The sequence below is a fragment of the Microtus ochrogaster genome, chromosome X (genome assembly GCF_000317375.1).
Source record: "Microtus ochrogaster isolate Prairie Vole_2 chromosome X, MicOch1.0, whole genome shotgun sequence".
Classification (NCBI taxonomy): Eukaryota; Metazoa; Chordata; class Mammalia; order Rodentia; family Cricetidae; genus Microtus; species Microtus ochrogaster.
In genome coordinates this window covers 22,535,779-22,545,423 of record NC_022026.1, presented here as the reverse complement: position 1 = coordinate 22,545,423, position 9,645 = coordinate 22,535,779, and the positions used below count along the sequence as shown (strand labels likewise).

The window sequence follows — 9,645 nt, the reverse complement described above, 5'->3', positions numbered from 1 at the left end:
GTCTTGGCTAGGGCAGGAAGAAGGCAGCCCTCATTTTTTACCTGGACATTTCACCATCCCTCCCATGAATAATGTTTGCCACCTGAGGTCTGGGCCCAAGGGTGCTGTCGGCGCTGCCCTATCTAGTGATCTGGAAGTACTGACTGATTCATGGAAGTAGCAGGCATGGTAATTGTCACTCCCGAGGCTAGGGGAGTCTGAGCGAGGCATTGGTGGGTTCTGTTGGCAAGCTTGACTAATCGAGAGGGGAGTAGGGTAGTCCAAAGTTTCTTTTAACAGGAACGGTGACTACAAGGGATCTACTTATGGTATATAGTTTATATGCTTTAGTATTAATTTATTATTTTTATGTGTATGAGTATTTTGTCTAACTGTAAGTCTGTTTATAACATGCATGCCTGGTGCCCACAGAGGCCAGAAGGGAGCTTTGGATCCGTTGGAAGCCATGGAACTGGACTTACAGATGGTTGTGAGCCACCATGTGGGTCCGGGAATCAAACCCAGGTCCTCTGCTAGAACAAGGGCTCTTAACTGCTGAGTCATCTCTCCAGTCCCCTATGTTCCAATAAATCATCGGTCTGAGGTGTGGGTGATGGATGGGTAGACTTCTCCATAGAACACCCGGGGGAAGAAAACCTACAGGGGTACGCCCTCGTGTAGATTGAATGATGACTGTGCACACACAGACTGGAAATGAAAGGGAATATACTTTAACTATTCACAGCTTCATGGGCAGGACAGCAACTTATCAGTTGCTTGACCAACACAGAACAAGCTCAATTCTTCTGTGTCATTTGTGCCTCACCCTTCAGGTTTGACACTTGGCCTCATTTTCTCAGGTCTGAGACTTGGACTTCTCTGTGATTACTTTGCCCTACCTTCTAAGTCTCTTGGGTGAAAAATCTAGCATGGAATTTAATGTGGGTGCTGTTCCTACCCCCGTGTCTCTCCACGGGTTCTACCATGTTCTACATCAAAGGGCATAGAGAAGAAGGTGTGGATACTGATTAGTAGGGCCCATGTTAAGCAATATTATGATAGGAGCCCCAGAGTTCCAAGTTTCCCATCTTTTCTTTCCTCCACTGTACATTTTACTTGATTATTTCGTGTGCGTGCGTATGTGCCACTGCATATGTGTTTGTCTGTCCACCAGCCCTAGACCTGAGCTCGGAGCCAAAGGAGACCTATCCTCCTTGTCACTTGATGTTCTTCGTGTCTTTAGTCACAGCCATGGCAATCGGACTAGCACAGTCTCTGGGGAAACCTTTAGAAAAATATTGACAATTACCTCCAGCTGGCCTCCTAAGAACATGCATTTCTGGTGCACAGATTCATCCAAGTGATGACATAGCCTTTTGCAAGGACATGTAAATAAATAAGTAAGCACGTAAACAATAAATAACCATGACAATTGGAACTGCACAGCCACCTCCGTTTTCCCCAGGAGCCCGGGCTGAGGTGGGAACTATTGAAACGGTGTGCAGATTTTCTGGGTCAACCATCTCCCCCATCCCATGAGACCCACTTAGGGAGCTTTTGCCTATGTGTATTGAAAACTGTCATTTGTACTGAAAAAGTGTACCTTTGATGCCTGAGCCATACAGCGACACTGTCTCATTGATCAAAGTCACCCAAAATGGCTCATTCTGTTTGGTAATGAAGCCCAGGGACATCCGGATGATGGACTCCATGTGTGAGACAGGGCGGCTGTCTGCCAGCTGAGACTGCTCTTGCTGAGGCAGCCGGCCACGCTCCTGTGACGTCACGAGCAGATCTCTCTCACTGCTGTTTATGAAGCCCAGGCTTCTGAACTATGACGGTGTTGCTGGCCAGATGTGCCCTACAGAATACAATCCGTTTTCTCCATCCTTTGTACCAGTCTTGGGTGGAACAGGGATGAGAGCCCTTGTTTGAGCTGACAACAGAGCAGTGCTGGAGTCAGCAGGCTCATTGTCTTCAGGGCCTCTTACCTTGTGTGTGTCCAGGATCCAATGAGGAGCACCTTGAGCGGACTCCGGGAGCTCACCAGGCTGACCTAAAATGCTTCAACACTGGCCTCCAAACATTCATTAGGAGAAGAAAGTCTGCTGAGGAGCCAAGGGAGAAGCTGCCTTCAGCTACTTGTAGGGAGTTGATAGACAGGCCCTGCGCTGGAGCCCTACTCCCCCCACCCTCCCCCTTTCCTTCCTCTCTTGTGCAGCTTCTCAGCAAGGAAATGAGCTGAGTGGTAACAGGGCTTGGACAAGCTGGTTCCAACAGCAATCTTTTAAAATATTCATTTACATCAGGTAGTGGTGCATGTGCTTGAAAGGCAGAGGCAGGGGCATCGCTGTGAGTTCAAGGCCAGCCTGGTCTGCAGAGTGAGTTCCAGGACTGCCAGGGCTACATAGAGAAACCCTGTGTTGGAAAAAAATTACTTTTGATTTTTTTCTTTTGTTTTTAGCAATATCTTTTCATAGCTACAAACTACTCAAATAGACTTCCTGTGGCCCAGGAACTGCAAGCCTCTCAGAGAAGCCCTGCCTGAGTTCCTAGGAACCTTGAGTATGCTGATAATTGACCTGGAGTTTCCCTCTCAGGAGTTCTGCCTGCTCATCGAATAGGTCTGCTCACCATTTCTTAAAACATCCACGGCTTCCTGTCTCCTGAAATGTCCAGCCCCTCTGTGTCCTGTAACGAGTGTGGTCCTGCCTCTTTTGTGAATTCTACCCCTGGGAACTATTCCCTGACTGTTGATCTCTCTGCCTGTTTCACCCCTCCTTCTAGCTTATCGGGGACTGCTTCTTACTCACAGTCTTTTGTGTGTTTTGTTTAGGGTGTGTGGGTGCTTTAAGACAGAGTCTCACTATGTAACTCTAAGAGGCCTGAACATCGCTATAGAGATGAGACCCAGAGTCTTCTGCCTCCACCTCCCAAGTACAGATCCCTACTACAGAGGTCTGCAAATATGCATCTCCATGCATGGCTCTTATTTTGGTTCTTCTTTCTTTTCTTCCTCTTTTTTTAAAGATTTATTTATTATTATATATATAATGTTCTGTCTGCATGTATACCTGCCCACCAGAAGAGGACATCAGATGGTTGTGATGGTTGTGAGCCACCATGTGGTTACTGGGAATTGAACTCAGGACCTCTAGAACAGCAGCCCGTGCTCTTAACCTCTGAGCCATCTCTCCAGCTCCAAGATTTATTTTCTTGTTGTACAAAGTGGCACACACCTTTAATCCCTGCACTGGAGAGACAGAGACAGGCAAATCTCTGAGTTTCAGGCCAGCCTAGTCTACAGTGTGAGTTCCAGGACAGCCAGGACTGTTACACAGAGAAACCCTATCTTGAAAAACAAAACACTGATTTTATTTTAATTTATATTTATTATTTATTTATGTATCTATCTTGTGTGTGGGTGTTATGTCCACATATATGTCCATGGATTGCATGCATGCCTGGTACCTGTGGAGACCTGAAGAGGGCATCAGTTCTCTCTTGGGACTGGAGTTAAAGATCACTATGTAGGTCCTGGGAATTAAACCTCAGAGTCATCTCTCTGGCCCCAATTTAATATTACTTTTTTGCTAGTGTTAGCAAATTTAATATTACTTTTTTTGCTAGTTTGTTAGTCTATGAAGTCTGTGCCATGTGTGTGTAGGTGTCAGACAGTTATGAGTTGCCCAATGTGGGTGATGGGCACCCAACGTAGGTCCTCTGAAGAGTAGTAATTGAGCCATCTCTCCAGACCCTTACACCAATTATTGTTGTTGTTGTTGTTCTTAACTAGTTTATGTTGATGGACATTTTGCCTGCGTGTCTCTGTGTAACGTGGGTTCCTGATGCCCATGGAGGTCAGAATAGGTCATCGAATCCTCTGGAACTGGGAGTTACAGATGGTAGCTGAAATATGGGTGCTGGAATCAAACCCAGGTTCTTCAGAAGAGCATCCAGTGCTCTTAACCTCTGAGCCATCTTCCCAGCCTCTTAGGCCAGTTCTTGATGGAAACTGCAGAGTGCATCAACTCTGGTGTAGTGCTAATGCCAGAGTGCCTGGGTTCAAATCCAGCCTTGTTACTTACTAGCCGAGAGACCTTAGCTATGTTACTATGTTACTGCTCCTCTCTGTGCCTTAATTCCTCAATAACACAGTAATATTACTTCATAGAATGAGTTTGGGGCTCAAAATAGAACTTGCAAAAACAGTTTGGACACTGCCATTCAGCCATTAAGTACTCAAAAAATGCTACCCTTCCATCCACTCCAGCCCATACTGAGCAAGAATCACTAAGAATCAAAATGACATTTATCACCCTCATGGCACCCCAGGGATTTTGGCTTGGTGTCATATACCAACTTCCATAGACACTCACTAAAGGAATTCCCTAGATGTCTTTAAATTCTGCCAGTGCTCCGAACCCCTGGCTGACTGGAAGACAGCTCCTTGCTGTCCCACAGGTAAGCCTTGCTCATTTCTGCTCTGTGCCTTTTCTCATGCAGTTCCTCCTCCTTGGAATTCTAGCTCTACCTTCTCCCTTCCCATCTTTTCCTTATCTGTTCAAACCTTGCCTCATCTAAGAAACCTTCCCTGACTATATCAGTTTCTTCTTACTAGTTTTCTTTTTTATCCTTCTCTCCTATTTTATATCCCAACTGACTGCAGCTTCCCACCCCCTCCACTCCTCCCAGTTGGCCCACTTATATCTCTCATCTCCCCCAGATCCACTCCTCCTCCATTTCCCTTCAGGGAGCAGGCTTCCCAGGGGCATCAACTGAAGTTGGCATAACAAGTTATGGTAACACTAGGCACAAACCCTCATACCAAGGCAGGACAAGGCAACCCTCTAGGGGGGCAAGGGTCTCAAAAGCAGGCAAAAGAGTCAGAGACAGCTCCACTCCCACTGGTAGGAGTCAGTCCTACAAGAACACCAAGCTATACAACCATAACACATATGCAGAGGCCCTAGCTCAGACCCATGCAGGCTTTGTGATTGTTTCAGTCTCTTTGATCCCCTGTGAGTCCGGCTTAGTTGATTCTGTGGGTTGCGTTTTCCTGTTGTCCTAAACCCCTCTGGTTCCTAGAATCCTTCCCCCCACCTCTTCCTGGGGGGAGGGTTCCTTGAGCTCTGCATAATGTTTGGCTTTGGATCTCTGGTCTGTTCTCATCAGCTCCCAGAGGAAGCCTCTCTGACAACGACTGGGCTAGGCACTGATCTATTGAGTATAGAAGGTTATCATTAGGAATCAACTCATTGACTTTTTTTTGCCAGTGTGTTTGGTTCTAGCCTATGTCTCTGGGCTATCCAGCCTTGGTTTCTGGCCATCAAAAGGGGCTGCCTCTTGTGGCATAGGCCCATGAGTTAGACCAGTGGCCATTGGTTGGCCACTCCCACAAGTTCTGCACTACCTTGTAGATTCCAGGGAGTTTTCCCACTGCACTAGGTTTCCACAAAGTCCCCCAAATCCCCCCAGTTCAAACTCATCTCTCCTCATATTCGCTCCCTCCACCTTCCCCCACTGACACCTGATCCCTCCTGTTCCCATCCCCCCACCCCCATCTACCCACGAAATCTCTTCTAGTTCCCTTTCCAGGGAGAAACACTCATCCACCCTTGCACCCTCCTTGTTACTTGGCTTCTCCGGGTCTGTGGATTGTAGCCTGGTTATCTTTACAGCTAATATCCACTTAGGAGTGAGTACATACCATGTTGTCTTTCTGAATCTGGGTTACCTTACTCAGGATGATTAATTTTCTAGTTTATTCATTTACCTAAGACTTTCATGAGGTCATTGTTTTCTATAGCTGACTATTATTCCATTGCATAAACATACCACGTTTTCTTTATCCATTCATTGGTTGGGGCACGTCGAGGTTGTTTCCAGGTTCTGGCTATTACAAATGAAGCTACTCTGAACAAAGTTGAGAAAATGTCCTTGTGGTAGAATGGAGTGTCCTTTGGGTATATGCCTAAGAGTGGTTGGTATAGCTGGGTCTTGAGGTAGACTGATTCCCAATTTTCTGAGGAACCCTATATTGATTTCCATAGTGGTTGTACAAGTATATTCCCACCAGCAATGGAGGAGTGTCCCCCTTGCTCCACATCCTTTCCAGCATGAGCTGTCTCCTTTGATTTTGATCTTAGTCACTCTGAGAGGTGTGTTTCTCTGTGTAGCTCTGGCTGTCCTGGATGGAACTCACTTTGTAGACCAGGCCGCCTGCCTCTGCCGGCCTCTGCCTGCTTCTGTCTCCCAAATGCTGGGACTAAAGGTGTGTGCCACCACCACACCCAGCCCTATATCAGTTTCTTCTTCTCGTCCCCTTTGAATTCCCTCCCAGTCAGAATCAGAACCACGTTGCCAGAAAACACAAAGCAATCATTTTGGTCTTGGTCACGTAGCCTCAAGAGGTTATTAAATTCCGTTAGCTTGTTTGAGGATGTGTTGGACATTCAACACAAAGCTAAGTACATGCACTGGGCCCCACCTCCAGCTCAATAAAAGCTTTAAGAATCAGCATGTTCTCTCTTCCCCTGCCCCCTTGACCCCAGCACGTAGCCTCATGCTGGCTTCCCTGTAGGTATCCAGTAAAGACTCAGCTGCTGACATATCTGGCAATAACTCAGATTTGGCTGAGGGAAGCTGGGGCCCTGGCTTGATTTCTGGCAGCGAGTTCAATCAGAAGGTAGGAAGTTGGTTCTGCTGACTTCACGTGTTTCCTCAGTGGTTCAGTTTGCAGAATGAGCAGGGTCCTCAGGTGAGCCCTTCGCTGTAGAGACCTTGAGACTAAATGGATCCTTCGGTTAATGGTTGACACTGTCTGTTTACCTAAATGATTGCCAAGAGTCCTGGCTTGCCGATGGCACACTTTGTGGATTAACTGCTTTGGTCCCAAGAGTAGAAGATAATTTCTAGGTTTTTATGGTTTTGGTATGTAACTGGAAATAGTGTAGTCTGTCTCCAGCTAGTAAGTACATGGACAGTAAGTAGATACTACCCTGGTATTGCTATATAGGGAGGGAGCAAGGCCGTCCTCCATTTTGACCTCAGGCATTTTGTCCCCTCAATTATCCATAGTTTTAGAGGCTGGGATCTAGAAGAGATGGCATCCAGCACCAGAGTCCTCTCTGCTGCTTGCCCACACAGTGGGCCCCCTGAAGGCTGAGAGTCAGGCAGAGCTGAGGGGTGTAACACAGTCAAGTGCCAGTTCAGTACCTAAGATAGGGCCCAACATGACATTCTGGTGACAGAGATGCTTCTCTTCCTCTGGAACAGGGCAAGAACTCTAGGTCCAAATCCATTGGGAGCTCAGGGATCAATCTTGTTTAATGATTGTGTGTGGGACAGGGGTGGGGCTGGTTAATGTTTCTCTGCTTCCTCTTGGGCTATGGGCCATGTAAAGCTCCGGTCCTGGACTTATTGTCCCTCCCCTGGGCTGGGCTTTGACAGTACCTAGTGGCATTGAACAGACACGCCTGCATACATTCCCTGGGAAAAGGTAGCTGCAACCAGGTGTGGCAGTGCCTGGGAGGTGAGGAGTGTGGGGAGGGAGGGGGCTACGGTGGGCTGATGTGGTGCTGGGGTTGAAATGCTGGCTGGAGAGAAGCCTGGGTCCTATCTTCTGACTTCAGCATTCAGCCACTTGGGGCCTTTCTGTGCTTCCCTCTGAGCTGGGATGGCGTCCTCCTGCCAGGTGCCCAGGCTGCTTAGATTCTCTCTTCAGCCTCCAACCTTCTTTCCAGGCTCCGTGTTCTTCTCTCTCCTTTTTCTCAGCCAAAGATTCTTCTCTTGCCCATAGGGTCAGAGTCCCAGGAAGACAGGCTTGAAGAACTTGAAACATAAGGTGGCCAAGTTTGCTTTTCCAAGACATTCTCTGGCATGCAGGGTCAGGGTTCTGTGGGACTGTCAGACAATGCCACATGCCGCTTTCTTTTCTGTGCCACAAGGTAAAGCAGGCACGAATCTGACATGGGCCTGCTAACAGGGCTAAGGATGTGGGAGCATGCCTTTCCATTTGCTTGAGTGGGGGCCAGGCAAGCTCAAGCTGGACTTGGTAACTGATGGTTTGAGGATTTACTAGAAGGGTGGCTCCCAGCTGTTAAAAAGCCATTCCAGCTGTCAGGAATGGCATGGCAGAATCCACGGACTTAGAGAATGAGATGGGGGAAAGAGAACATACACAAAAGGTTTTGTTTTGTTTTGTTTTTGAGACAGGATCTCCCTATGTAGCCTTAGCTGGCCTTGAATTTGCTATATGAACCAGTCTGGGCTCAACTCAGATCTTCCTGCCTCTATCTCCTGAGTGAGTACTAGGATTAAAAGCATGCACCAACCAGTCCAGCCACAAAAGAAGTTTTAATAGGCAGAAACCATCAGTAAGGGACCCAGTCTGGGAAGAGGGGCCAATATGCTTTGCAATCTGAGTTTTACCACTTGTTTACCTGCTGTGTAATGAGTTAAGAGTGTTTGCCAGGCATAGCGGCTTGTGTCTATAATCCCGGTTCTCAGAAGTCTGGAGGCATGAGGATTGTGGGTTCGAGACTAAATCTGGTTACATGTGTGAATTGGGGTTGTTCGGAGGATGAGAGTTCATGAGCATGCAATTCCTGATACTCGGGGAGCATTTTATAAATGGTGGCCGTCACAATGAGCCCAAACAATACTAGCAAGTGAAGTGGATGATGGAGGAGCAAATAGCAATAAGCCAAGCATTGAAAAGAAAAGGAATGTCAGCAGAAGCCTTCTGAAGAGGCTAGGGGGGGTGGGGGGGAGTGAACGCACTAGACTGGTCACGGTGAGCAAGCCTGACCATGACAGATGGATGACGGGGTGGAGACTAAGTCAGTACCTGAGATTCTATAGAACCACGGGGTGGAGGCGTGAAGATAACAGGGAAAGAGACAGAGACAGGTGAGGCTGACTTTAATCACACCACCCTGAGGAAAGCGCCCCCAAATTCAGAAGGAAGTCCCTTCCTGACTATGGGTGGCCTGTGAGACAGGAAAGAACATAGAGTTTGGGTTAATTTTTTTTTCTTTTTCTTGTTTGTTTTTGAAATAGGATCTTATGTAGCCTAGGCTGGCCTCAGACTTACTAAGTAGCTGAGGATAACCTTGAACTCCTGATCCTTCTGCTCCCACCTCCACAGAACTAGGAACAAATACACAAGTACTACCTCTTCTGGGGATTGAACTCAGGGCTCCTGCCAACTAGGTAAGCACTCTACCAACTGAACCACATCCTCAACCCTGGTGTCTGGGCCTGAGTATAGTAACCTCATCCAGTCCCACCAGCGTCGCGTTGCCCAAACCCACAAAACACAAGGAGTCACAGGCAGGTGGAAAGAGTGACAGGGTAGGAAGGGAGACTGAGGTGATAAATGCGTCACGTGTGCACACACATGCCAACACGCACAGGAGTACGGCTTTGCGGCTGTGTGCCCTGTCTCAGAGCAAACGTTCCTTCAGAAGAGGGGCCCTCAGAAGCAGCGCTCTGCGCAAAAGCTTTGAGGTCAGAGGAAAATCAATTTGCAATCTGATTCCATTAGTTGGCAGTAGGGCGATTGCCAGTGAAGCAAGTTACTGAATATCTCTCTCTCTCCTCTCTCTCTCTCTCTCTCTCTCTCTCTCTCTCTCTCTCTCTGTGCTCCAGACATTAGGAGGC

The 9,645-nt window shown here is 47.6% G+C and overlaps 1 protein-coding gene across 1 annotated transcript in view; it reads left to right on the top strand.

The window, feature by feature from the left end:
- The first annotated feature begins 7,418 nt into the window (after nucleotides 1-7,418).
- Gjb1 (gap junction protein beta 1) overlaps nucleotides 7,419-9,645 on the top strand; it is an 8,234-nt gene continuing 6,007 nt past the window's right edge. Inside the window, exon 1 of the mRNA XM_005358580.3 lies at nucleotides 7,419-7,513. The gene's annotated coding sequence lies outside the window, so the exon portion shown is untranslated. The remainder of the gene's footprint in view (nucleotides 7,514-9,645) is intronic.